Source organism: Uloborus diversus, chromosome 3 (genome assembly GCF_026930045.1).
Source record: "Uloborus diversus isolate 005 chromosome 3, Udiv.v.3.1, whole genome shotgun sequence".
NCBI classification, from domain to species: domain Eukaryota; kingdom Metazoa; phylum Arthropoda; class Arachnida; order Araneae; family Uloboridae; genus Uloborus; species Uloborus diversus.
The window spans coordinates 169,416,474-169,442,362 of NC_072733.1; the positions used below are offsets into that span (position 1 = coordinate 169,416,474).

A 25,889-nucleotide genomic window follows, 5' to 3' on the forward strand; every position below is an offset into this window, starting at 1 on the left:
TCTGCAGCATAAAAACAAGTAACGTATTTATTTTTTATATATAAGTCAATTGCTTCCTAAAATTTGTTAATTAAATTTATTTAATGAATTAATGCCTGAAAAAACTATTAACATCCAGTGTCATCCACTACAGGTTTTAAAAAATGCACGTGAATTTGATTGGATGAGTAAAATATATTTTATTAACGATTGAAAATTTGTATAAGATATATAAATATGTATAGGGAGAGTGTGAACTAATAGCAGAAATTGAATAAGATTTTCTGCTTTAACCACAATCAATACCATACTTTGCGTAGCAATCAAAATAAAACTTGTGTACGTAATACATGAAGTGGAAAAAATAGAAATAAATTCTATTATTTTATTAAGATGTAACTGCAGGTGTCTCGTCCCTCCCGCTGTCCCATTCGCCCTACTACCTTCTACGATTTACAATATGGAGCATGATAATTTTATTAGTTTAAAAAAATGGAGATTGAGAGAAAAAAACCGAAGCTTTTTTGAAGTTTGCAAGAACAAGGAAAAGGTCACTATACATAAAAGAAAGAGAGAGAGATTTATAAAACACGAAAATCGCCCAATGTTTCGTGACCATATCATTAAAATTAATTAATTTAATAAGATTCATTTTGTTTGGCAACTGAAATTTTCAAGAGAGAGTTCTTTTCCTCTTCGAAAATGTATTTTAAAAGTAGTAAACAGTGGAAGTAAAGTTCGTTCAAACGAGATTGATGCGCCCATTTTGAATTAAAAAAAAAAAAAAAAAACATAAAATAAAGACACTTTGACGTTACATGTTATGATATCACTAATTGTTATAGAAGCAAACAGACTAACTCAAATTCAATAATTGTTTACTCTACAACAAAAGTTTTTGAACCATATCTTAGAATTTGCATAATGTCCTTCAGCTTACTGAATTTAGCAATCTGTACATTGATCTGAATACTGACCTTCGTAAGGAAAGATAAGAAGACACATGGACTATCAAAGAATAATTCAATGCTCCTTCGAAGCATTAATCTTCTTTGTTTTTGTAATCTAAGCACCAATCGATGATTTGCATACAAATATAAATTGTTCTGACAAATGTTTTTCATAAATTTTATGACTTTCGTATTTTATAACAATCCAAAAGTATCCGCAATTTCAGTCGAAATACCTTTACATACGTGAGACATACTTAACAATAAAAGGATTTACTACAACTAAAAAGCAATTTTTAGTTCTGTGTTAATTTATTAAATTACAAAAAGAAAAAATAAACAATTATTCGTCCGTTTTTGCTCGCTAATACTCATATTTCAAACATGTAGGAGAATGTGGGGCAAAGTGAAATAGTTAAGCTTTACCTTTTTTTCAACATGAACAAATTTGACATTTGTATTGAAAATTACAGTACATAAAGAAGAGAATGTATTTTATAATTAAACTTCTGTCGAAACACTATGTTTTTAATTTTTGACAGCAAATTTGTAACTTCAAAAATATAAAAAGGGGGAAAATTTTCACTATTTTTTCATGGGGCAAAGTAAAAAGTGCAATATTTTTCTCATGAAATATTTTCTGTTTGAGCATTAAAAAAAATTTCGGTCAGGAAGAGCAAAAAAAAAAAAAAAAAAAAGAATAGATAATGAAACAATAAAAGAAAAATAAATAAATATGAGACAAAATAAATAAGTGAATGAACAAGAAAATAAGTGAATGAAATAATTATTGAGTGAAGGAATTGAAATGAATTTTTTAACAAATGAATTTGCAAGTGATTCAGGAAATGACTGAATAAGTAAACGAAATGAACTATTATACTTTCCGTATACTAGTAGGTCTTAATTAATATTTAAAATGTTTATAATAAAAAATTTTCATTTTATGATAACGAAAGTAGTTTTTGACTTTCAACAAAGTATTAAAATATGAGTAAAAATTTTTGAAAATTGCTTGTATTAGCATATTCTTTGCGTTTCAGAGGTAGTTTTTTCTTGACTGGAATATACTACATGTGTTACTACACAGTTAAAATACTACCAAGTAGGTGGCGCTAAAAACATAGTAAATATTGCATCATTTCACTTTGCCCCCCATAAGGGGCGGACCCAGAAAAATACTTTTGGAGGGGAAAATTGAATACCTCTCCCCCCATACACTGTTTTATCACGAAGTTTTCATGACTTTTTTTTTTTTTTTTTTTTTAAGACCCCTTTAGGCCAATGAATCTACTTTAAATACATAAATATTATGCACTAACATACTTTGAATGTGGACGCAAAATACATTTAATGTATCAAGCCAATTAAATACTAAGCCCAACATAATGTCACCGAGATGAAGACGCTATACAATAAACGGTTCTAATTAGAAACAGTGTCATAATGATTTTAACACGAGGGTAAGGTTCTTTAAAAAAACACATACCTCATTCGAGTTTTTTTTAATTAACTCATTTTATGCTGACAAAATATTATATAATTAAGAAAAACATAGCTTCATAACATTTAAGTTATAATGAAGAATTCAGAAATTATTTCTGTGTGTGTTTCAAAGCAGTCGCTGATTTGTTCTTAAAGCCATGATGCAGTTGAGATAACATATCGATACCACATGCAGTTTCCATTAATATCATGGTTTTTCCAAAAAAATACCATATGAGGCAGTGAGAAGCAAAGGGATGCAAGTGGACTATTTTAAATTTCGAGTAAAACGCGTTTAAAGATCAGATCCTAGGTAGGCTTTCGTTGAATTTTTTTTCTAAATCATGCTATACAGCAGCACCTACCAGGGCAACTAGTACCATCTCTTGCCCCAAGACAGAGGAGAGGTTCACCTACCATTTGTACTGGTTATCTACAAATTTTTAATTTTGCACTTGCATCCTTTGCTTCTCACTACTTCATATGATTTCTTTTATTTTGATTTTTTATAAGCTGAGAAAGAAATTTATTTTATTGCAAATAGTTTCATGGATCGAAATGACTCTTTTATGAGCTAACTATTAAAAAAATGCTATAAAAAGTCAATTAATTAATAATAAATAACATAGTTAAATTAATTCATCCTTTTGGAAGGGGGGCATGGGCCTCCTGCCCCCCTAAAATCCGTTACTATTACTCCTTCCCCAATGTAATTATTTTTTTTTTCTGATTGCAATGAATATACTTGTCTTTTTCCTGTCAATGGTCATTTCATTTTTCTACTTCAACAAGTTCAATCATTTTCGGCCACTTTCTGTTTAATATTTCATTTTCCGCAGTGAATTATATATAGAAAGTATTTTTTCATTGAGCAACAGATGGTCTATTTTTCTTAAACCATCATCGACAATATTCACGTAATACTATGTTGAGAAATTTTGTACTCGGAGTATTTTGCAGTTTATTGGTGGATTATCTTTATTATTATAGTTATTTTGTCTATGAAATGAAACTTATATTAAAAAAAGAGAGAGAGAGGCAAAAAAGGTTTTTCTACACAAACTTCACTTCTTTTTTTACATACACTGCACACAGAAGTAGAAGCCATGTTTGAATTTTTTTTTCTGAATTTATCAAGTTATGGGCATTTTTTTCTTCATTTGAAAAGTGCATTATTTCTAACATTAGGAAATATGAATTCTGCAAGATATCCGTAAATTAGCTTTAACAAACAGGGATTTAGTTGGTTTAATTCATAAAATTAATTTCCTTGCAAACATATTTTACTTCTCAAACCTAAAGACTTGGGAGAATTTATTTAATTGGGTGAACAGTAACGGAAGGACAAGAAGTTCAAAACCATAAAACTTGGTAAACTTCAACTTACAAACATTTATTTAGCTAATACAGCAATCTGAAACAATGATAACTAATGCTTGAGAAAACTATTACAATTCTGAATTCTTTAAATACTCAATAATTTTATTATAATCCATAGAACATTTACCTTCTTTCTCGGCAAACACGAAGATTATTCCCACATTATTACTCATTCTCAAACAAGATATTTCTATTCCCAAAACCTCTACATGAAGTACTTGTACAACATTGCTCTTTGTTAATTCCTTTCCCTTCCATCCAAATAGCAAAACTTGTCCAAACGTTAATGAATCCTTTGGCATATTCTTATGATTTGGTGTTTTTGATTCAGCTGTATCTTCATTTTCAACATTATTTATTCACTTTCAAAGTTGACTTTGAAGTGAAATCTCCTTCAATTTGCTTAAGTACTTACTATATTCAATAACATAACTTGTTACCGGATTCAAATAACGCATATTTTATGTGTCAGGATGAGAATGGATATTTTTCTATCCTTTTTTCTCCATCTTTTTGAAAGATGACCTACGAATTTACTGATCTCCTCGCAGTACGTTTAACGGTTAAATGGCTCTCAACAGTCCTTTCCTGTGACTTGTGTCAACAAATCAGAAAGCAGTTTCAATATTGTATTGCTCCTATATAAATGTCAAGCTTTTAAGCAAATGTTTCTGCTTGAATTGGCTTGTCATATCACAAAAATTGGATACCAAAATGATTTTCACAAGCTTAGGTTTTTTTTAAGTGTAGTTTTCCTGATTTTCATCACATACAATAGAAGAAATAAAATCACGAAACAGTTTTTTAAAAAAATTAATGAAAGCTAAATTTTTAAATAAAAGCATACATAATTTTTTGTACAAATATTACTTATATATGTTTTAAATGTGACTGCTAACTTTAAACAATAGTTGGTTTTGTACTAGCATTCTAAAATTTTACCCTGTACCAGCTTGTAGTTAAATGTCCTTCCGTTGCCGTATTTTTTTGTCTTTTCTTTACCATTAAAAACCATATAAGTTAAATCTATATTAAAATTCTAAACAGCCTCCTTGACAAGGAACATAATTCTGCTTTGCATAAAAAAAACATTAGTTTCTATAACAATAGGTTCCTGGTGAACTAACTGAGATGTAGTATTTTGGTAACGGAAGGACATCAAATTGTCACCTTAGTAATGGCCCTATTTCATAGTTGAAAAGAAAAAAAGAATTTTAAATTACATACCAAAAGGTTTAACTAGACATTCAAAAGATAAAAGTTAAGATAAATATTATATGTTGATAACAAATTTATTGAAGTTACAGTATGTAACAAAAAATAGTTTTTTGCTCTGTAAAAACACAAAGAGAAATCTTGATTTTGCACTTGATTTTCTAAAAGTCATCAAACTATTTGGAGAATACAGGTTAAGATTCAAGAAATTTATTTATTTCTGAAGAGAATGGTATGTGGCGAATGACAGAATATTAATTTTTAAAATTCAAGTGTCATGTCCCCTTTTTCCTGGAATTCCCCAGGTGTATTTTCGACTATCATAGCATTATAAGAAAACAAATCCATCTATTTAATTAATCACATTTTATTACCATACGTTTAGTACTTTAAATGTGTTGCCTCATCAAAAGTTACAACAGTAATTTTATAGTCGTGCCCGCTTAATGAAATAGCCAATTTTTCACGAAAGATTATTCTAATAAGCGGGATACTCCATTAAACGGGATTGAAATAATAGACATCAACGGTTTGGTTCATTGAAAACGTATTACATTAAGCGAAATATGCTTTTAACCGATATTCTAATAAGCAGGCTCGACTGTATAAGTAAATATTCAAAAAGTTCTTTTAAAAATAAAATTTTCGTTTGGTTTTCGGCACTGAAATTGTCGTTAAGTTTGTGCTTCAAGCTATTGAGGAACATTAAATCACTAGGAGAGAAAATATTAGTCAGTACCTAGTTTATCTACAAATTGCGTACGCATAATGTCATTTAACAATCATTTGTGTTGCAAGAAGAATCCAAGCTGTAACTTTCATTGAAAAGTACAAATCATTCAAAATGTGTCAGCTTATCATTTACTACTGCTTAAGAACATAAAAGCGTAGGCAAATCACGTTTTTCCGATTGAATAATTAATCATTCTAACTTTGGTAAATATTTCAGGAAATGTAACAGCATTGATTTCATGGCTAATTACCACCCTCAGGATTATTCAGCAAAAATAACCAGACTTACGCAACTTGAAATTGAAGGAGCTCTCGGAGAGGGAGAGAGATAAAAGGCGTTGTGCCATTGGAAATTAATCGATGCTAGTATAATTACAAGTGACGGGCAGAAGTGGGTTTGACCTCTTCCAGTTATTTTTGACGAATACATTGACCCAAAAATACAACTGGCCAAGGAGCAAGGCGTGATTAAATATTCAGAATACTCTAGAAATTACCTTCATTTTTAACATCTTGCTGCAAGATTTTAAATGAAGAACGGCAGAAAATAATTATACTATGATGTGTAGATTTTCAGCAATTATAGATGGTGCTTGAATGTTCCTTCCTGAAGATTTAGTATGAAATGAAAATACAATAATAACTGGATACGAAGGTTATCTGCTTCATTTTTAACAGTGCCAGTTTACAGATACAAATTTATTGTACGATAGGTCTTTTTCATTTAAATTCTGTTAGAAACTCATAGTGACCACTAATGCTGTTAATGCACGTTTGTTACTGATTGGACTATTTCTTTTGTAAAAACTGCTAATATGAGAAATTTATGAATATCCTTCTACTTAATAGTTTTCCGAAAGTTAAAGTAAGGAAAAGGGGACACATGTGAACATTTTTTTCATTTCTTTGTTTTTCCAAAAATATTATCAATTTCTCAGAGCAGAAGTGCACCATGATTTTAAAGTATTTTCTTTGTGTCATGGAATTTTTAAGGACTAAAAATAAATACATATATTTCTTCACTTGATGAGTTGCTTAAAAATGTCTTCAACTTGTTCTATGTGCCTCTACAGGGGGAGGGGACCACGTGAACAAGCCTGGGGCACATGTTAACACAATTAACTGCAGGCAATGAAAGCGCACAAATGCAGGACAAGCATCCTACTTCCATGACGAACTCTTCAATATTTAAACTTATATGGGTATATCAATTACATTGAAGGATTTGTAACCTATACTGTGTCAGTTTAAATTACACTGTAACTATGTCATTAAGGAAACATGCTCTCCCAAATATATAACTCTGTTTCACTCAAATTTTGAAGTTTCGTTGCATGTTCGGTTCGCTGGATAGACAAGAAAAAAAACTTATTAAGATAGTACAAAAATATTTTATTATGTAAAGATTATTCGTATTATATATTGGTTTTCAGATTCATAGAATTTGATGACGTATTTTAAAGTTATTTTTAACTTCAGTTTTTAATTAAATGAAAATATTTTGTCTTTCCCCCCCTGAACACTAAATTGTTCACTAATTGTTTAGTAAGAAAAAAAAAATAAATACAGAAATAAAAAATATTAAAAATGAATAAATAAATAATAACAATAAATTTACAAACTGATAGCTGGTAAATAACAAAGAGAAATATTTACATATTTTCTAACACCTATAATACTCTAAACTAATACTAGCATAACGGAGAGGATATGGAAGCTCTTCATTAGTACCACATCATCTACCTTAGAACTAACTTACAAAAGTAAAGAAATCAAAATTTAACTAAAAAAAAAAAGCATTGTTCTAAATTTACTTGAATGTTTGTACAATTCATACCACTGTACAAACCATTTGCAATACTTAGGTTTTGCTTTTGAGTTAGTTCAAGATACATTTTCATGTGAAGAAAATTGTGATAAAATTATATCCAACACCTGCTAAAACAAAGAAGTTGTCGCTGTAAAAACATAACCAAGCTCACTGCAAAAGTTTAGCCAAGAAATAGGATTGGTACTGCCATCACTTGAGAATGTTTCGTGAATTTTTGCTTAAAGTTATCTCAGTAAAACATTTCATTTTGAAATGCACACCCTTTTCCCTACATGCTTTGCTTAGAATTCTTCATATTCAAAGACTAAAAGAAAAAAAAAAACTTAGAAGCCAAGAGAAAAAAAAAAGTTGCCAGGTGAATAATTTTTCAGAGTTTATAGATTTATAGGAAAATTCAGTCTTACAGGACTTCTTAAAGAATTAGTCACCTAGATATTTTTTCAGTTAAACGAGACAACCTGGCTTCTTATTTATCCTACCCTTTTCATATTTATTCTGATTAAGTCCAATTTCCTATTAAGACAACATTTAAAGACAATTTAATTAACACTATTCAACAAAGACGTCCAAATAAGAATCGTATGATTAAAAAAAAAAAAAACAAGTTAATTTTTTGATGAAACAATTCTTATTTAGCTGTTATAATCATAGTTAATGGAACGAAACTGAATTATTTGAAGAAGTCACTTGCCACTCAGTTACGCTGAGCACAGTAAAATGTTTCTTCATAAAGTTTTTTACGCCATAAAATGCGTGATTAGATGTCGTTAAGAATAGTCATGCGATATGCTGACGCGTAAACTCATTTTTTACACCCACATTTTAGGCCGCTTATTCATTTTATTGCACTCCAATTTTCGGTCAATATGGCATTAAAGCGAATAGCAACAAGGTTCCAACCAGCATCCGCAAGCAATTTATCTCACGTTACGCAACAAAGAATTCATAGTTAATACAAGGAAAAAAGTGGCTAATTGCAATAAACCGTTCATAAATCATCTTGATTTTCCACTTTTATTTCTTACTATTGCATTATTTTCATGAAAGTATCATGTTTTTCATTGTTAAAAAGTTATATTTTCTTTCACAGTTTCTGATTTTCGTTTCCTTACATCACGAGTTATTATACTATTGTTTTCAACTTATCAAATCAGTAGGGGGCTTTTTTTCATTATTTCTCTTCTCAAACTTTCTCAGAATCTTTATTTTTGCTGCATTTGGTTTTTTACTCAATATATTTTCCTGTTTATTAAAGATTTATATCCACAGTAAAATTTCTCTTAACTCCCTGGTTTTTAAAGACGGTGGTGTATGTATATCTGACAATATACTCCTGAATCCTCACAAGTTTTTATTTTTGAGCTTTTTCTCATCTAGAGATATTTTCGAGATTTTTGAGGGCATTTTTGAAGTTTTTTTGAGCTTATTTTTTCCACTTATATTTTTTAAAACTACATATTTTTTTGAGTTAGCAATTTTTTTTTATTTTCAGGACGAAATGTAATAATTGACAAATGCAGCTAATCCCCGCGGACATTACAGATACATTTTTTTTTTCAAAGCAAGCAGTATCTTCTGTGAAAAGCATGACCCAAAATTTTGAAATCTTGAACAAAATAACTAAAATGTTTACTAAATTTCGTTCCCATAAAAATTAATATTTTTGCATTCAGAAACATCGAATGTGGTAAAGTTTGAGGCCTCAAAAGTTCTGTTAAGTATTCTTGAAAAAGGTAAAATTTCTTCCTTTGGTGCTCGAAATGGGGCGTCAATTAACTTGACGCAAACTACGTACCGCTTACACTTATTATCGAAATATGAGACGACGAAAATTCTTACATCAAAAGTTTATAAAATCTGTTTATTGTACTAAATTTACGCCCCATTTCGAGCACCAAAGGAGACATTTTACCGTCTCCAAAAATATTTAACTGACTATTTGTGATTTATGCATCAAATTTAATTGAAGTTGACATCTCCTTAAAGTAATAGTATGAACTTCCTACTGTAACTAAAATTAGTGAGCATTTTACTTTTCAGTTCAAAATTGTGAGGCCATACTTCTCACAGAATATGTTATTTAAATTGAAAAAAAAAAAACATCCATAATGTTTATGAGGATTGGCCACTTTTGCCAGGTAATTCGTTCCGAAAAAAGAAAAAATGCAAAACGAGGCACCGCAGTGACCATATTCACAACTATGTCCGTTTTACACTTTTTCCTTTAGATATGTACGCATGTAATTTAAGTCTTCAAAATCCCCTCCCACCCCGCTACGGATCGCTCAATTTTCAGGACTGTATCAATCTCATTTAACTGTTCGCTTCAGATAGAATTACTAATCGGTGATTCACAAGGGATTTAACCAGCGATTTCTGATAGACAATTAGCAATAATGTCAAAAAAGGGAGCATTTTTAAGCGTACTTTCTTATAAAATGACAGCTCATTAGTTGCATGAAATAACTGCTTTATTAATGAACCGCTTAAGAATAAACAAAGCGTTATGATTTCCGCTGCATTTTTTATACAGTGTTTCTTTAAAAGCACTTGTCGATGCTAATCAGTACTCCAAACGCAGCGAGGCAGGACATTTCCTTCTAGAGAACCACAGACATTAGACGAATTAAAGCGTGACGAAACGTGATTTTAAAATTTTCATCGAATTAATTTAACTACTTAAGAGCTTTTTGGAGAGCAATTGAAGATTTGCTTTAGATAATAATTTGAGTTTTTTTCCACTCATAAAGATCAAAGAGTATTAGAGTAGCCAACACGTGACTTTCCAATGTTTGTTCTCAATTTGCAATACAAGGAGTAAGTTAACTTTCATGTTTGTTACACTCGATTTACAATATTTCAGCAGTTATAATTGGTTGTTGTAGCTTAGAAACTAACAATGATACTTGAATCACTACTGCCGTAGGCAGGTAAACGGCAGTATCTGTAGAAACGAGTTTTCGAGATATTTGAAGAAATGCATTTTGGATTCAATACTAACAATAGGAAAATGTGTTGGAATTTGACTTTTTTCCCAGCGAAACCAAGTAAGCAAGCTTGTACAACAAAAATACCGTACAATAGATGACAAAAATGAAAAAAGACAAAAAAAAAAAAAAAAAGAAAGAAAGAAAGAAAGAAAAAAAAACTGCAGTTACTGCCCTTAACCTTTCTACGGCAGATTGACCCTTACATGTAAGTAAACGTCCTTTTGGAAAAACAACACTACTGCTGCTAGTAGCAGCTAGAAGTTCTTCATACTGTATTCAATAAACGACAAAAAGCAACATCTCTACATAATGTAAGCAAGTTGCTTCAATATTATGAATAAATAAGTAGAATTTAGAATACATTATACTAATTAATGTACTACTTGAAACTAGCAAAATAAATGCTGCCTCATTCTGTTTTCAGTTTCAATATCAGTAACGGTAATTCTACCTATTTGTAATGATATGAAAAGCAAACACCAAATACCTGACACTGCGTGTATCCGAGTTATTACAGAACTAGAGAATAAAGTGAAAGGGGCATTAAAAATAATAGGCCATGCCATTGGGGAGTTGAGCTAGATTCGAAAGTAATTGGGGAAAAGCTGGAAATTGTTTTTGGGTCTAGAATATATGTAGTTAGTCTCCTCCCCCCGCTAAGTGTGCTTTTGCAGCTGCGTACAGATTTGTGCCCAAAACACATTTTTTAATATATAACAATATCTCAAAATTACGGCTATAAACTCTTACATATTGGGAAATAACTTCTAGAGTTTGAAATTACAAACAAAATGAACATCTACAATTAGAATCTTTCAATGAGATTAAGATCATAACTTCATTTCAAAGTGTCGCTAAAATCACTAATCAAGCACTTTAAGCTCACTCTCACCGTCCATCCCTCTCTCCTACGAAATCACTACTTCCACTACATCCTCTTCTTCCAGAAAGATTGTGATTTGTCTTTCTCAAATTTTGCCAATAACTAAAATATTCTGGTGAGTAGTTTTCAAAATTGAAATTTTTTTCTCTTTTATTTCTTTTTTTACAACGAGCTGATGTGTGCATCAAATGACTTCCTTTTACTCCAATTTAATGTCATTTTCTCATTATTGGCAGTTTTAATGCGATTCAATAGTTTACTCTCTAAATATCAACAGCAGTGGCTAAATTAAAACTAGATTTAAAAAATAAAATAAATAAAATAAATTTAAAAAATCGCCAAGTTTGGCGACAAAACTTGGTGACCAAAAGACTGGCGATATATCGCCAAGTGTCCGCCAAATTATAACACCACTTGAGTTTACATCGAAATTAACTATGATTCCCCCCCCCAAAAAAAGGGGCAAAAGATCCCCTTTGGAGCATACGAATTGCAACCAAAAAGGAAGGTGCACAACTAGACCCCACTAGGAGTCTACGTACCAAATTTCAACTTTCTAGGACATTCCGTTCTTGAGTTATGCGACATACATACACACATACGCACATACATACGTACATACAGACGTCACGGGAAAACTCGTTGTAATTAACTCGGGGATCGTCAAAATGGATATTTCGGATGTCTGTACGTTCCTAGGCATATATCCACGTGTGGTCGGGTCGAAAAAAAACTCAACTTTCATTCGGGGGTGAGCAAAATGGTACTTTTTTGTAAAAAGAAGTATTAATGTTAATAATTAAAGCACTCTTGAATACCTTTCAAGTCTGGTTCAATCATTAAAATTATGATAAAATACTAAAAATAAAATGTATTTCTCTCAATACAAAACTTAGAGCAATGAAAAAAAAAGAGGTACGAGTAAATAAAAAGAAAGAAAATGAAGCCCTCAAGCCTAATTTTTCATTTCTTAGAACCAAGAACAAACTTGAAATTTGATCGTCATCAACTTGACATCTGAAGTAGAGAAGTAATTCACTTAATATCGTAATTTACTTAATGTCCTTCTTAACGTAAGTTTCCCTTTCCCCTTGACACTTAATTATTATGCATATTACACACGACCAAAGCGGTTCGGTATAAGAGCAGACTGTTTAACCTTGAAGAGTTCATAATCTTTTGAAGCTTGAGGAATTAAGAGTTTCTCATTTCCTATTGATCGGCTTCCAGGGGTAAGTGACGATCCTTTCTTTCAAGAAGTAAACTCATTTAGTGATCATTGTCCTCTTCGTTCGAATTCATCTTAAATACATATTCGTATTATTAATTTTCTTCCCTATTTGATGTCACCCAAATAGAGAATTACAAATTGTTCATCAGCAAATTATTCATCATACCGATCGCAAATGCTTCATCGATATCCGCAAAAATATGTAAAAAGAATATGTTCTAACAAAACGTTTAATTTTAAATGTGCATAAAATATTCGCAAGCAAATATTTGTACACTTTAATTTGAAATTTAATGTACTTGACTTATAAATTTTATAATGAAATAGGTATTTTAATTATATTTTTTAAAATTATATTTAAAACGTTCTTTTTTATGATTTAAATTTATTTTAATGACACATTTAAATTAAAATGTGTGAAGAGAGTTTCTGAAATTTCTTTTTTTTCCAAGCATTTTTATATATTTCAATTAAGCTACTAGTTAACGCATTCTGTCTTCGCAAAAACTGCTATACTATAAGATGCATTATCGTTGTCTCCAAAGAGAGCAATTTAGTATCCATTCCTTGACTGATTCACTTGAATTCTTGATTATGAGTTATAATACTAACTAGAAAACCATACGAAAATAATTAGAGAAATCTAAATAAGTAGCAATTAAAATAAAATAGTGAAGGATGTTTTTGGAAGAAGATTATTTTTCAGGACAATTCATTTGCCGTTATGACAGAGCTTTATTTAACAACCAATGTCAGAAATTCTGTACCAACATTAATAAAAATCTTTGTTAAAGTCTTATAATAACTCTCATTAAGTACTCTCAGAATTATTAATGTTTGGTCAGAATTTCTATCATTGATTGTTAAACAAAACTCTGCTATTATACGAGAAGTTTTGTCATAGGCTAAAACTTGCAGTTTTTTATTTTTAAGATTTGTTGCTAATTACAGATAAAAATTATGGTTATCGAACAAAAGTTTTGTCATATTCTAGTTCTTATTTAAGAAATCTATCAATTTGTCAAAAGATGCATAATTCAGGAAGAGTACGGCCAAAAAATTAAAACGATAATATTAGGACAGATATAATGTAAAATATCTAAAGAAAATATATAAACATTCTCGATTTTTTTTGCAGTTCCTTGCCATTGCGGTCCCAGCCTACGTTTTGGTGTAGTGTTAGAGCAATAAAAAAAATACTTTTTCTAGAAATTCTAAGGTGGCGTGTTTTGAGATAATCAAGGTTACAAGTCACGGTGAATGACCTTGAAACTTAAAACTACCGTGAGAAAGTCATGTTTTATTCCAATAGAAAGCTCTATTCTTTACAAGCTAGCTTTACAATGGTTTTCTAATTTTTTTTCTACTACAATTAGGAGAGAAGTTGCAGTCATTTGCATGTTACAACTTTTCGGTTTTTATGCACTTTTTCAGTTTTTTAACAGCTCTGTGTATCATAAAATTTTTAAATTAGAATTCTAAAAAATAGCAGGATTACTTAACTTGTCATATGTGTCCCTCACGCCAAATGTCGTTGAAATCGGAAATGGTGAGGTCAAGAAGGTGATTGACCTGACATGGAATTACCCTTGTAATGATAATAATTTATTTAATATTGCTACTAGATTAATGAAACATATAATTATTTTATAACATGACATTTTATTTATATGTGACTCACACTATATGACCAATGTAACTGACACTATATGACCAATGTGACTGACACTACATGACCAATGTGACTGACACTGCAATTCCCCTAAATATTTTTATTGACAATAAAAGTATATGCAAAAAATACATAAAAAAACAAATTGTTTTTAATCTTACATAAATATTAAAGTTGAATTAATTATGTATATAATTCTTTTTAGAAAAAAATGAATAGAAAGGTAAATCCAAAATTCTGTATTATGGTGTACTTTGGCATGGAATTAGCCCGCATAAAACCACTGTATTTTAAAAATCCCCCCTCCATAGACATATTTCCTATCAATTTCTAAGTTAATTCCTTTTTCCTCCCAAAATCGAGCAACTTGTTTCATCTTTTTCACACACAATTCTGAACTTTTTTTTTCAGTCAAGGTTACGATAATTTAACTCTACAAAATATGGTTTCATTGAGACAAACCGTAGGATGCTTGGTTTCATTTTGAGGTCATGGATTTTCCTAGATGGTGCTTTTCCAATTCCGGTCTTGATATTTTATCGATAGTTTGATTCGAAACATTTATGTGCCGATTATTTTCCTGAAACAGCTTATTATTCACGCAGGCAAGTAAAATGGCGCAAACCTCAATTCAGTATTTCCCAAAATAGGCCTCACATGATGTATGAAATGCTTCAATATTTTGAATTTGCATTTATTTACTTTTAATTTGCAGTTTAGTAATAATCAACTTCTTTTTAAGTTTCTTTGTACTAAAACTGCTATTTTGACCCAAGTAAGTTAGTACATTAAAACCTGTAAAGTTGACCACCCCAGCACGTTAAGCACATGTCTAAGTTTACTGTTTTTGTCAGGTACAGAATTAGTCCTATATCATAGTTATCAATCTCTGTAAGTTGACCACTAAAGTACTACACTGCAGGTGGTCAACTTGCACAGATTTCACTGTATAAGCCAATTCATTGTTTTTATTTGACAATGCAAAAATTCTGCACAGCTTTATCGATCTGTGTGGATTGAAATTTCCTCAGCGATTTACTATGAAGTGTTTTAACGCGTACTGCGATTCAACTATATTCAATTACTATGAACGCAGCTATAAATCTAAAAAGTGGGTCTGCTACAAGATAGCACTAGAAACAGCAAAAAAGCAGGCTAAGGAGCCCGGTAGCCTCCATACCTCATTTTTGTATCTATGTCTGGGAGGTAAATGGCACCATATCCATTTTCTTTTCAAGCTCTGGATTTAAGCATCAACTCACATTTTTATTTTCTTTTCAGAGGTACAAGTCACTAAAATTTAGGTAAACAAATGACAGTAAATGTTCAGAAAAACCCTTTATCATAGCATAAACACTTATGCAAATTAAGCGAAATCTGAGATTATTAAAAGCCGTCGCTTTAAAGCAGTTTTTGTTAGCGAATTTGAAAATTCTTTCCTCGTACTACTAGTATTAAATATTTTAAATATCAATCTTTTAAGCATATTATTCAAAGTTCTATCATAAAAGATTTTTTAAAACACTGATCAGAAAAAATGCAGTAAGCTTTTTAGCGTTTATGTTGTGTCAATGGAAAATAGATTAGCTCGACGTTATAATGAATAAATCATCTTGTTGGTATCTATTATTAAGAGATAAAAACAAAGAATACTTTTTGTCTTATGTTCAGTAAATTACCGCCCTATAGCCAGGGCTAAAGCAGAAATACATGAAATACACCGCCAGCTCAGTCATTTCCAGCCGAGGACTGCGTTTGTTTGGCATTCTTGGCTTCCTTAAGAGGTTTTCCATCTCCAGCTCAGTCACTTTCCTATGCCGGGCTGATGAGTGCTAATAAGCACGAAACTGCAGTTCTCGGCTGGAAATGACTCAGCTGCCGGTGTATTTCATGCATTTTTTGTCTTGCTAAAATACTCTGATCTAGAATTTCTCATAATGTGTGTGTAAACATAATGCTTTAAACTTACAGAGCGTGAAAATATTTTTATGCGTTTCCCAACAGGTTTTCAAATTGTGTTTTATTTTCAGCAATTGAAGTTTAAATTTCATGCAGTTTATAGACTTTTGTGCTTCAAAATTTACCACACCTTATGACGGAGCAACATTAAAAGTATTTCGATTAATTTTCTAATCAGATGGGAAATAATTGCTTTTTGAGTAGATCGATGATCGAAGCTTAGGTTCATTTTTAAGAGTTATTAGGAGTTATTTTCATAAAATTATTTCACTACTTAATCGACCAAATGCTGTTTTGTTTAGTAATCAAGAAGCAGGTCCAAAGTAATTGAGTACATCAGTTTTTACTTTCTATTTTTCAAAAAAAAAAAAAAAAAAATTGCTGTGTAGACAAAATTGTTTTTCCTGCTACATTAGGAGAAAAGAAATAAATAAAGAAGAAGGAAAATAATCCACAATCAGTACAAATTTTCAATTGTAAAAGTTCTTCGCCGTACCCAAGACCAAATGAATGATTGATTATACCATCAATGCTCAAATGTTTCTGATTCGTGACACCATTAGATGAATTAGAATTTTCTTGTGGTACCCTAGTCTATTTCTTTCAATTTATCATAGACCCTTTGCGGCACCTACTTTGGGAACCCCCGGATTACACTCATTAATATCAATTAAAGTTTTAATTACATTCAAAAATGAGGTCTGCAGAAAGAATAAAATATTTGCAGTGCTGCCATCTATGAAATACAGTTTGCAAAGGGAAAAATAAATTATGCCAATAAATAAATAAATAAATAAATAAATAAAAAGGAAAGAAAAAATATATACCCAACGCAGAAAAATGCAAAACTGGGGTTGAATACAAATTAAGTTTCATGCTAACTGCTTAAAGATGTGTCGTGAGATTACGCTACTAATTTTCATTTATTAAAAATTACAATTCATTGTGGATAGAGGTATAATTCATTGAAATATAGCAACCTTAAATATTTTTTATAAGAAGAAAAAATACGCACACAAAGGGATCATCTGCAATGATTTCTTTTTCCGTGAAACCTCAACAAGAAATTAGATCCCTTTAATTTATTATCAAAAGAGTCGAGTTCTTTGAAATATTTTATCAACTTTAAAATTCTTGTTTGTTTCATACTCATCCAAAAGTACTTAGGAAAAATCTTTGGCTTTCAGATGTACAAATGTGAAGTATTTAAAAGTCACAATTCTAGTTTCTTTCAATTTTTATGTTTAAGAAAAGTTACTTGATCATTTGAATAGTATTTTCGAACCGGTTCAAAATTATGGTGGTGCGTCTCAAGATTTTACAACAAATTGCAGCAAAACACAAAATAATAACTTTTACATTCCCATTTTTAACTGCAGAAGATACTTTTATCGCAGTTATATTTTTATTAAATATTTTTTTAATTTAAAATTTATTGCTTGTGTCACGAGCACGACATGTAAATTCAACAACTCGTAACTTGTTGTCTAAATTAGTAAATACTTTTGCTCTCATTACGTAGCAATGACGAAGCAAATTGTAGATTTTGAAAGCTAAACTCTTAATAAACGAGCTGAAATGTGCATCACATGACTTCCTTTTACGCATATTTAATGATAATAGTGCCTTGGATTTGAGTAAGCACAGAAACACTTTAAATCATAGACTAATAATAAGAGTAGACCGAGCTATGGCAACCCTTTTGCTGCTCAAAAACCAAACCATGTGACTGGTGGATATCCTAGCAACAGCGGGCGTTAAACGTAGCAGACGATCAACGCCAGCGCGAAATTAAATAAATAGAATTGATGGAACACGGAAGAATGATCTTTTATGGAGTCCGATTTGTAAATTTGTTATTCTAAGTTGTAAATGTTTTGTTAATATAGTGAGTTTTTCGTTTAGATAGTATTGTGCATTTTCTTTAGTCAATTTCAATAACTTTCTAAGCAATAAAAGATGCAAGCGACCAAGAAGAATCAGCAAACGGTAAGATGTTTACCTACAGTTTCAATTTAAGATACCGATTAGTACATTTTTGCGTTAACGCAAAACGTTTACGCCATTTCGTTCACGCCAACGCTGACAGCTCCAAATGAAATAAAAGTTACCGAAAACTGATCAAAAACTATTACTAATGTCAAAATAATGCATAACTAAAAGCAAAACAGTTCAATCTCTGCACCTGGAAGTTTTTTTTAATGAAAATACATTGTCTTAAAATACATGTCGAGTGCCAAACTATAGGTAATGCTGCCATCTAGCAACCATGCTGCAAAAGTCTTCGCCAAGCCCTTCCACTAGTCACATGATACATCTATGAACCAATTTTCTTTATCAGCAAGAATGAGAAAGCTCGGTCTACTCTTATTATTAGTCTATGCTTTAAATATTTTCACCCCAAGTTTGTTGCGAACCGAAGCAAAAAAAAAAAAAAAAAGTTTTATACAGATTAATTTTCACAATATTGGAAATTTTAATGTGATTCAATGATTAACTCTCTAAGTATCGCCTATAGTGGTCAAATTGAAACCAAATTTAAAACGAGCTGATGTGTGTATCACATGACTTCCTTTTACATCAATTTAATGTTATTTCCCCATTATTGCAATTTCAACGTCATTCAAAAGTTAACGCTCTAAATATCACCAACAGTGACCAAATTGAAACCAGATTTTTAAAAAAAAATCGCCAAATTTGTCACCAAGTTGGTGACAAAACTTGGCGACCAAAAGCTTGGCGATTTATTGCCAAGTGTTTGCCAAATTATAACACCACTTGATATTGTATTGAAATTAACAATGATTTCCCCCCAAAAAGGTGTAAAAGACCCCCTTTATCACATCCGAATGCAACCAAAGAATGAGGTGCACAACTAGACCCCACTAGGAGTCTACGTACCAAATTTCAACTTTCTAGGACACGCCGTTCTTGAGTTATGCGAAATACATACGCACAGACATACGTACATACTGACATCACGAGAAAACTCGTTGTAATTAACTCGGGGATCGTCAAAATGGATATTTCGCGTGTCTATACTTAGTTCTTAGGCATGTATCCACGTGTGGTCGGGTTGAACAAAAAACTCGATATTCATTTGGGGGCGAGCAAAATGGAAATTAAGGCCGATTTTTGAGTGAATTTTTTTTTCGCGAATACAATAATACTTCCTTTTTGGTAAAAGGAAGTAAAAAGAAGGGCCATTCCATGTGACGGAACGAGACATTTGCAGTAGTGTTGCCAACAGGTTTTGTTCAGAAAATGCAAGTAAAATAAGTTAGATTTTTTTTATTTTTCATAGCAAGAGTATGGATTTGTCATGAGAATGAGATAGATCGTAGTAAGTTGTTTTCCTTACAAAAATTATTGAGAATTATACAAATAAATGCCGATGACGGAATGGGACTCATATGTGCCCCGTTCCATCACAGGCATTTGAATGCATAATTCTTCTATTCTTTTCTTCAAAATTAATAACTTATGATGTTCTACGTCATTCTCATGACAAAACCTTACTGTTGCTACCAAAAATGAAATTTCTAGTTTCTATTATTTGCATTGACGAAACAAAACTTATTGACAGAAATACTTCAAAAGTTCCGTTCCTCGCATTGAATGACCCGAATTTATTAAGGAAAAATAATATTAACCATTAAAAAAAATAGTGCATAAGGCTAATGCACGAAAAAATCGTCAATTTGTGATACACGTGGAATATCATATATTTCATTTAAAATTAATAATTTTAGAAGGTAATGAACTAATTTTTTGCTTAAGAAAGCACAAAAACTCTTGTGGTTTCTTACGAAACAAAATTTTGCTCATTACTCTTTTAAAGTATTATTTTTAATAAATTATACGAATTGTCACATGCAGAGCCTGATTATTACTGGGAGATTATACTGGGAGATCTTAAGCGTATAAGTCGAAGGCTCCCCTGAAGTCAACTTTTACAGTTTTAGATATTGGCTAAAACAATTTCAAAAGTTTTGAGCCAATAAAAAGTGGGGGCCCCAGGCTACAGCCTAGTTAGTCCATTCAATTATCTGGCCCTGGTCACATGCAGGACAAGATGACCGTTTTCAGTGGAATGTCCCCACAAATATTCAACACCCGTGTAGGGTGCGATAGTTAATTTATCCGCAAAATCACATTCCATTTTCATTGTTGAAAGTTAAAATAAGACTGCATTTTGAACGCACAAAATATCAAAATTCTCGCCCGAACGGACCTCTCTGCATTTAAGATGTTTTTGAGAACGCACATTGCCCAATCATGTTCTTGCAAAATCTGCTTCATAGAGGTAAGCAGATTTTTTTTTAAAATGACTTTCAGAAGGGACGAAAGTATTTTTTGAGCTTTTGTCTCCATTTCCTTGAACGAAATGACAATTGTCAGCAATTGTACAAACATAATCAAACATGTTGGGAACTTTCCTTGTTTGAAAAGGACGAAATTTCAAAAGGTCTAGCGTAGCTCTGTCTCGTTTCTACTAGAAGTTTCGAAATTAAGACAAGAACAAGCTAATAATAATACACGGACACCCACTAGATCTTATCCAGGAAGCAACATAACGCTTCCTGAATGCAACGAGCCACTCTGACGACAAAGTTAAACGCCGTTGACACAGAAAGCATTTCTTCCTCACAACGCCAGAAGAATGTAAAAACAGATATCAAGGATAACTTGCGCCTCATTTCGGAAAGACACTGTATCCTCAGCTTATTCTTCATAACTCACGAAATAAATCATTTACGTTTACATATTGTACCGAACGCCATTTTAACTGTTCAGTAAAATTTGACAAATGAGTTTTCATTCTAAGTGATGGATTAGTAAATGATTCGCAATAGTTTCAGTTCTATCTTTTATTTAGTTATCTACTTTTTTAATACATTCATTATCACATTACTGCCTAAAAGTTTTTTTAGTATTCAACTTTTGCGAAAAAAAATCATTAGTCAGAGGAGTGGCTACGGAAGGGGGGGGGGTCCGCCCCGGGTGTTAGCCGTCTGGGGGGTTACAGCCAAATTAAAAACGCTAGTTTTTGAAAATATGAAGCTAAAATGCATTTTTAAGACTACAAATTTAAAAACCTTTTGGGGAAATCCCCCCGGACCCCCCATTTTAATTTCTTTTATACATTAGCCCACTTAAAATTTTGTTATAACACAACTGTAGTTTTTTCTGAAAATTGCATACATTTCGTGTTTTTATGTTTACATGAAATTTTACTTTTTTTTCTTTCGTGTTTGTAGGGGGGGGGGGATACCATAAAATACCGCCCCGGGTGTCACCCATGCTAGGTACGTCACTGTGTACAAAATATCATCATTTTTATATTTTGCATACCAAATGCTATTGTAAGTATGAAGTAAAAATTGGCCGATACGTTGTCATTAAGAATGATGCCTTGATGCAAATTCAACAATGTTTCGGTGGGTCAATGGTATTTTTTTTATTTTTTACAATCTGTGTTTCACAAGAACTTTTTTAAACCTATTTTTCTGTAAATTATTGATTTAGTACATTGGGGTTGCACCCTTAACACATTGTGGACCTGTAAAACATGAATGGGCATTCCATGATGAAATACGTGTGTGCAAAGGTTCAGAGATTATTCAATCTAGGGGCTATGAATTTTTAGAACCGACGAAACGTTCAAGAAAAAATGTACACGATAACGTGAGAGTTATCAATGTGTTCATCGTACAGTAGTACCTGGTCATGCTCGTAAACGGTCATTTGACGAAACGAGAAAATCACGAGAATTCTCGTGACCGGTCATGTGATAAGATTTAAATAATTGATACAAAATTGGTGCTTATGATTATAGCGCGCAATGCATATCGGTGTTATTGCTAAACAGAAATTTATGTTATAATACTAACTAAGCAACTTTTATCGACTCTTATACGCATTGAAGGACAAAACAAACATTATAGCGTGCAACAGGCTCTGGGTTCATTTACACTGCCTAATGAATTTATCAATCGACTATAAAAACAAACTACTCACACCACTGTAATCAGCAATTGCTTCGGCAAACTATTTTCAGTAATACTTACAGCTCTATTGATGTTTTTTTTTTTTCTTTTTTGAACTTTCAAAATTAGCTTGGGATTTGAATACCACAAAACAATGATCTCTAGCTTAGCTCTGCCTTCTATGTAAAAATTTGTATAATATATATATATATATATATATATATATATATATATATATATATATATATATATATATATACATATATATGAAGCTTTAACAATCACTACTGGTGATAGATTTAGATTTAATTTCACATTCAATCTATCTATACTTAGGAAAACCCTCTGCGGTCGTCTCTCTATGGTACATTTTCTGTAGCTTGCGCTTTCAACTCTCACAAGACAAAACAAAAACTATTCAATGAAAACTTGTAGTAATTATACGTACTAATTGTAGAGACCTTTCTGGCGGAAAAGCTGAATTAAAAACATTACCACATGCATAGGAACAACTCAATTTAAATGTTAATTTTTCCCCGCTACTTATGGCTTCCAGAAATCGATTTTCAATTAATGAAGACGATTTGTGAGAGCAAAGAGATAAACCGGTTTATTTATCCGTGATTTAGCCCATTTTTGAAACATGAATTTTTAAGTTCAAAAACCTAATTTTAAACTTGAAAACTGCAAATAAATGAAGCCAATTTAATTTTACAGAGCCGTAGAAATTTAACAAACTTGATTTAATGTTTTGATGCTTTCATTCATTATTAAAAGCAGAAACTTTTATTTGAGTGAAAATTGTTAACGCAACAATGCTTTGAAGTCTTTAAATTCACTTTCCGAGAAAGTGTATTTTACGTTATTGTTATTTTATTATTTTGAATAATTATCACATCTTAAAAGTGCTTAATAAGTTGTCCCAATCTTTATCACTTTCTCAGCCTTATTATAAAGCAAAAGACATTCCTTGTTCTGTTTTAAATTTGTAGCTTTCTGTTTACCTGTACTGCCATGCTAAGCACGTATGCCGTAACTAACATTTTATTAAAAATTAAATTGAGTTATTGCAACCAGGTGGTTCTTGGCAAGATATTTTATCTAAATACAATGATTTATGATCATTTGTGAACAAAAATAATTTTCAAGAAAATCTGAAAAAGTGGCGTCTGAATCAAATTTATAAAAGCGTTCAAACCTTCAACAAGCGCCATCTCATTTTGAGCTCAACTGCAGATACGACTTTTGCGTTAAGCACGGCAGCACCTTCTTGCAAAGATAATAAGTTTAGTCGCGGTACTTACCACAATCACAGGAACCAGTAAATTACTTCAGCAATCCGAGAGAATCGTCGGCGTCGTTCCGACGGGAGTAACCTTTAGTGCCTAAAATGAAAATAAGTAATGTGAAATTCTGATTAAACGCTTTTCTCGCATTAATAAAAATCGTCTCATTATCTTTCCTCATCTTAAATTATTAATATGCTCTTCTTTTCCCCTTTTATGTATGCATGCATTTATTTGTTTTTTGAAAAAAGTGTAACTAATTTAAAACTTATAGTTGATGTTTTTACTGCTATATTTATTTTTCGTTAAAAAAAAAAAAAGCTTTTTAAGTTACGCTAAAATGCATGCCTTTGTTTTTATCACAAATGTTCCACTTCTTAAATTTGAACTTGGTTTATTTGTATACATCTACTATAACTATATAAGTTCTGTATATGAAACAATCAGACATGAAAAAAGCTTATTTGTGCCAAAACATTTAAAATATATGTAACAGCTAAAAACCACAAATTTGCAAAAAGAAGGTGTTTTCGAGGTTATAAGAAACTCTTTTTGAATTCCAAAGAATGTGAACTACGTAAGGGAGAGTGTTGTACCTTGGGACGTTTGTACCTTGGACACTGCTAATATCTAAGAATCTACATAGTTCTAAGAATCTATTGTTAGCAGCCATGTTTTAGTAATCTCTAATAGTAACTTTCACCACTAAATGGTGCCATAGTAAAAATCGGCATCAAACGAGTAAAATAGAAAATTTTATTAGAGAAAGAAAATTTTATGACTCCAAAGTAATTTTTTTTTCATTTTTATTTTATTTTCTGTCTTTGTATTTGTAAAACTCATAAAGTATATTTAATTTTGTTACAAAAGAGAAGCACTTTAAATCTTTTGGTTATGAGAAAATAATGATAGGACATCTAGATTGACCACCATTTTAGTTTTTCTTAAACCACGTGGTGATTGTACCTTGGGACAGCCAATCATACTGTACCTTAGGACATATTCCAAGGTACAACATTCATATGCATGGTTTTTAAAAATTAAAATATGTTTAGGAACATGGAACAATGTTTTAATCTTATGCAGTCTTTTAAACGCATTTAATGTTAAATCATAATTCATTATTCATGATTTAATTTATTACCATGAAAAAAAAAAAAAAATTTTTGTCTCTTGGTGCAAAATTGGTCCAAGTATATAGCTGTTTCCTAATCATGAAGACTTTCCCTTAGTACAACAGGATGTGTCCCAAGTTACAATATGATGTTGTACCTTGGCACTGCTTGGAACTCTTACTTGAAATGGTTCGCACTAATTTTGAAACTCACTGAATTTTCAAAAATATATTGCATAGAAATATGTGGGGGTATTTTCTGTGACTATTAGATTTAAAATTTGATTCAAATAATTGACGTTAAAAATTAAAATATGAAAAGTGTCTCAAGATACAACATTCTCCCCTATAAAAAGACAACAAAAAAGACAAAAGGCTTTCATGAGATTTCAAAACATCCAAAACTAGCTTCTGCATTTTTTTTCTTCCAAATCTAAGTTTTAATAGCCAACGAACTCATTATCCTTCTATTAAGGACCCACGGCACATAAAAATAAAAGCAAATATAGTGTGAATGTGGAATGTTTGTATGAATACTTCTTATTTCAGATAAGGAATGTTTTGTCGATTTCCGTAAATAATAAATGCTTATATGCAAAAACGACAAGACGTTTTAAACGCATTTCCACAATTGCTTTCCTCCTAATAAAAATGTGAGTTAGAGAAATCATCAGTTATACTTTTTTTTGCCATTTTTAACATTATGTAAACACAGAATTTTTTTTTTAAATGTAAACCATTAAAAATACATGAATAAGCAAGACACAAAGCTCTTTTTCTCTTTTCAACTATGTTACTTTCAAGACCTTCTATGTCCTGATATTTCTGATAGTTTAAGTCGAATAGAAGTATTAAGGAATAAAAGAATACATTTGTGGTGAAAACATATTGATAAAACAACGTTAATAAAGCACAAAAAATTGCAAATTATTGCATACACTTTTTTTAGGATGACACAATATGTGCCCTAATTTGCATTTATCATGTTTACTTTTTCTATTTTTAAGAAATTGAATTTTTCCGAGATAAATCACGCATAAAATGATTTTTGATGATTTTTATGCTCCCAAAATGTTTTAAAAAATTTTCTGTAAGTAGAAAATTTACACAAATTTAAAAAAAAATAATAAAATAGAAGAAAACATTTTAAAATAAAAGACTATATTCATTATTTTACAGACAGACGTTTTCT

General features: G+C 31.1%; 1 protein-coding gene across 1 annotated transcript in view; it reads left to right on the forward strand.

The window, feature by feature from the left end:
- Positions 1–12,633: 12,633 nt before the first annotated feature.
- Positions 12,634–25,889, forward strand: part of LOC129218475 (flavin-containing monooxygenase 5-like) — a 65,592-nt gene continuing 52,336 nt past the window's right edge. The window contains exon 1 of the mRNA XM_054852756.1: positions 12,634–12,677. The gene's annotated coding sequence lies outside the window, so the exon portion shown is untranslated. The remainder of the gene's footprint in view (positions 12,678–25,889) is intronic.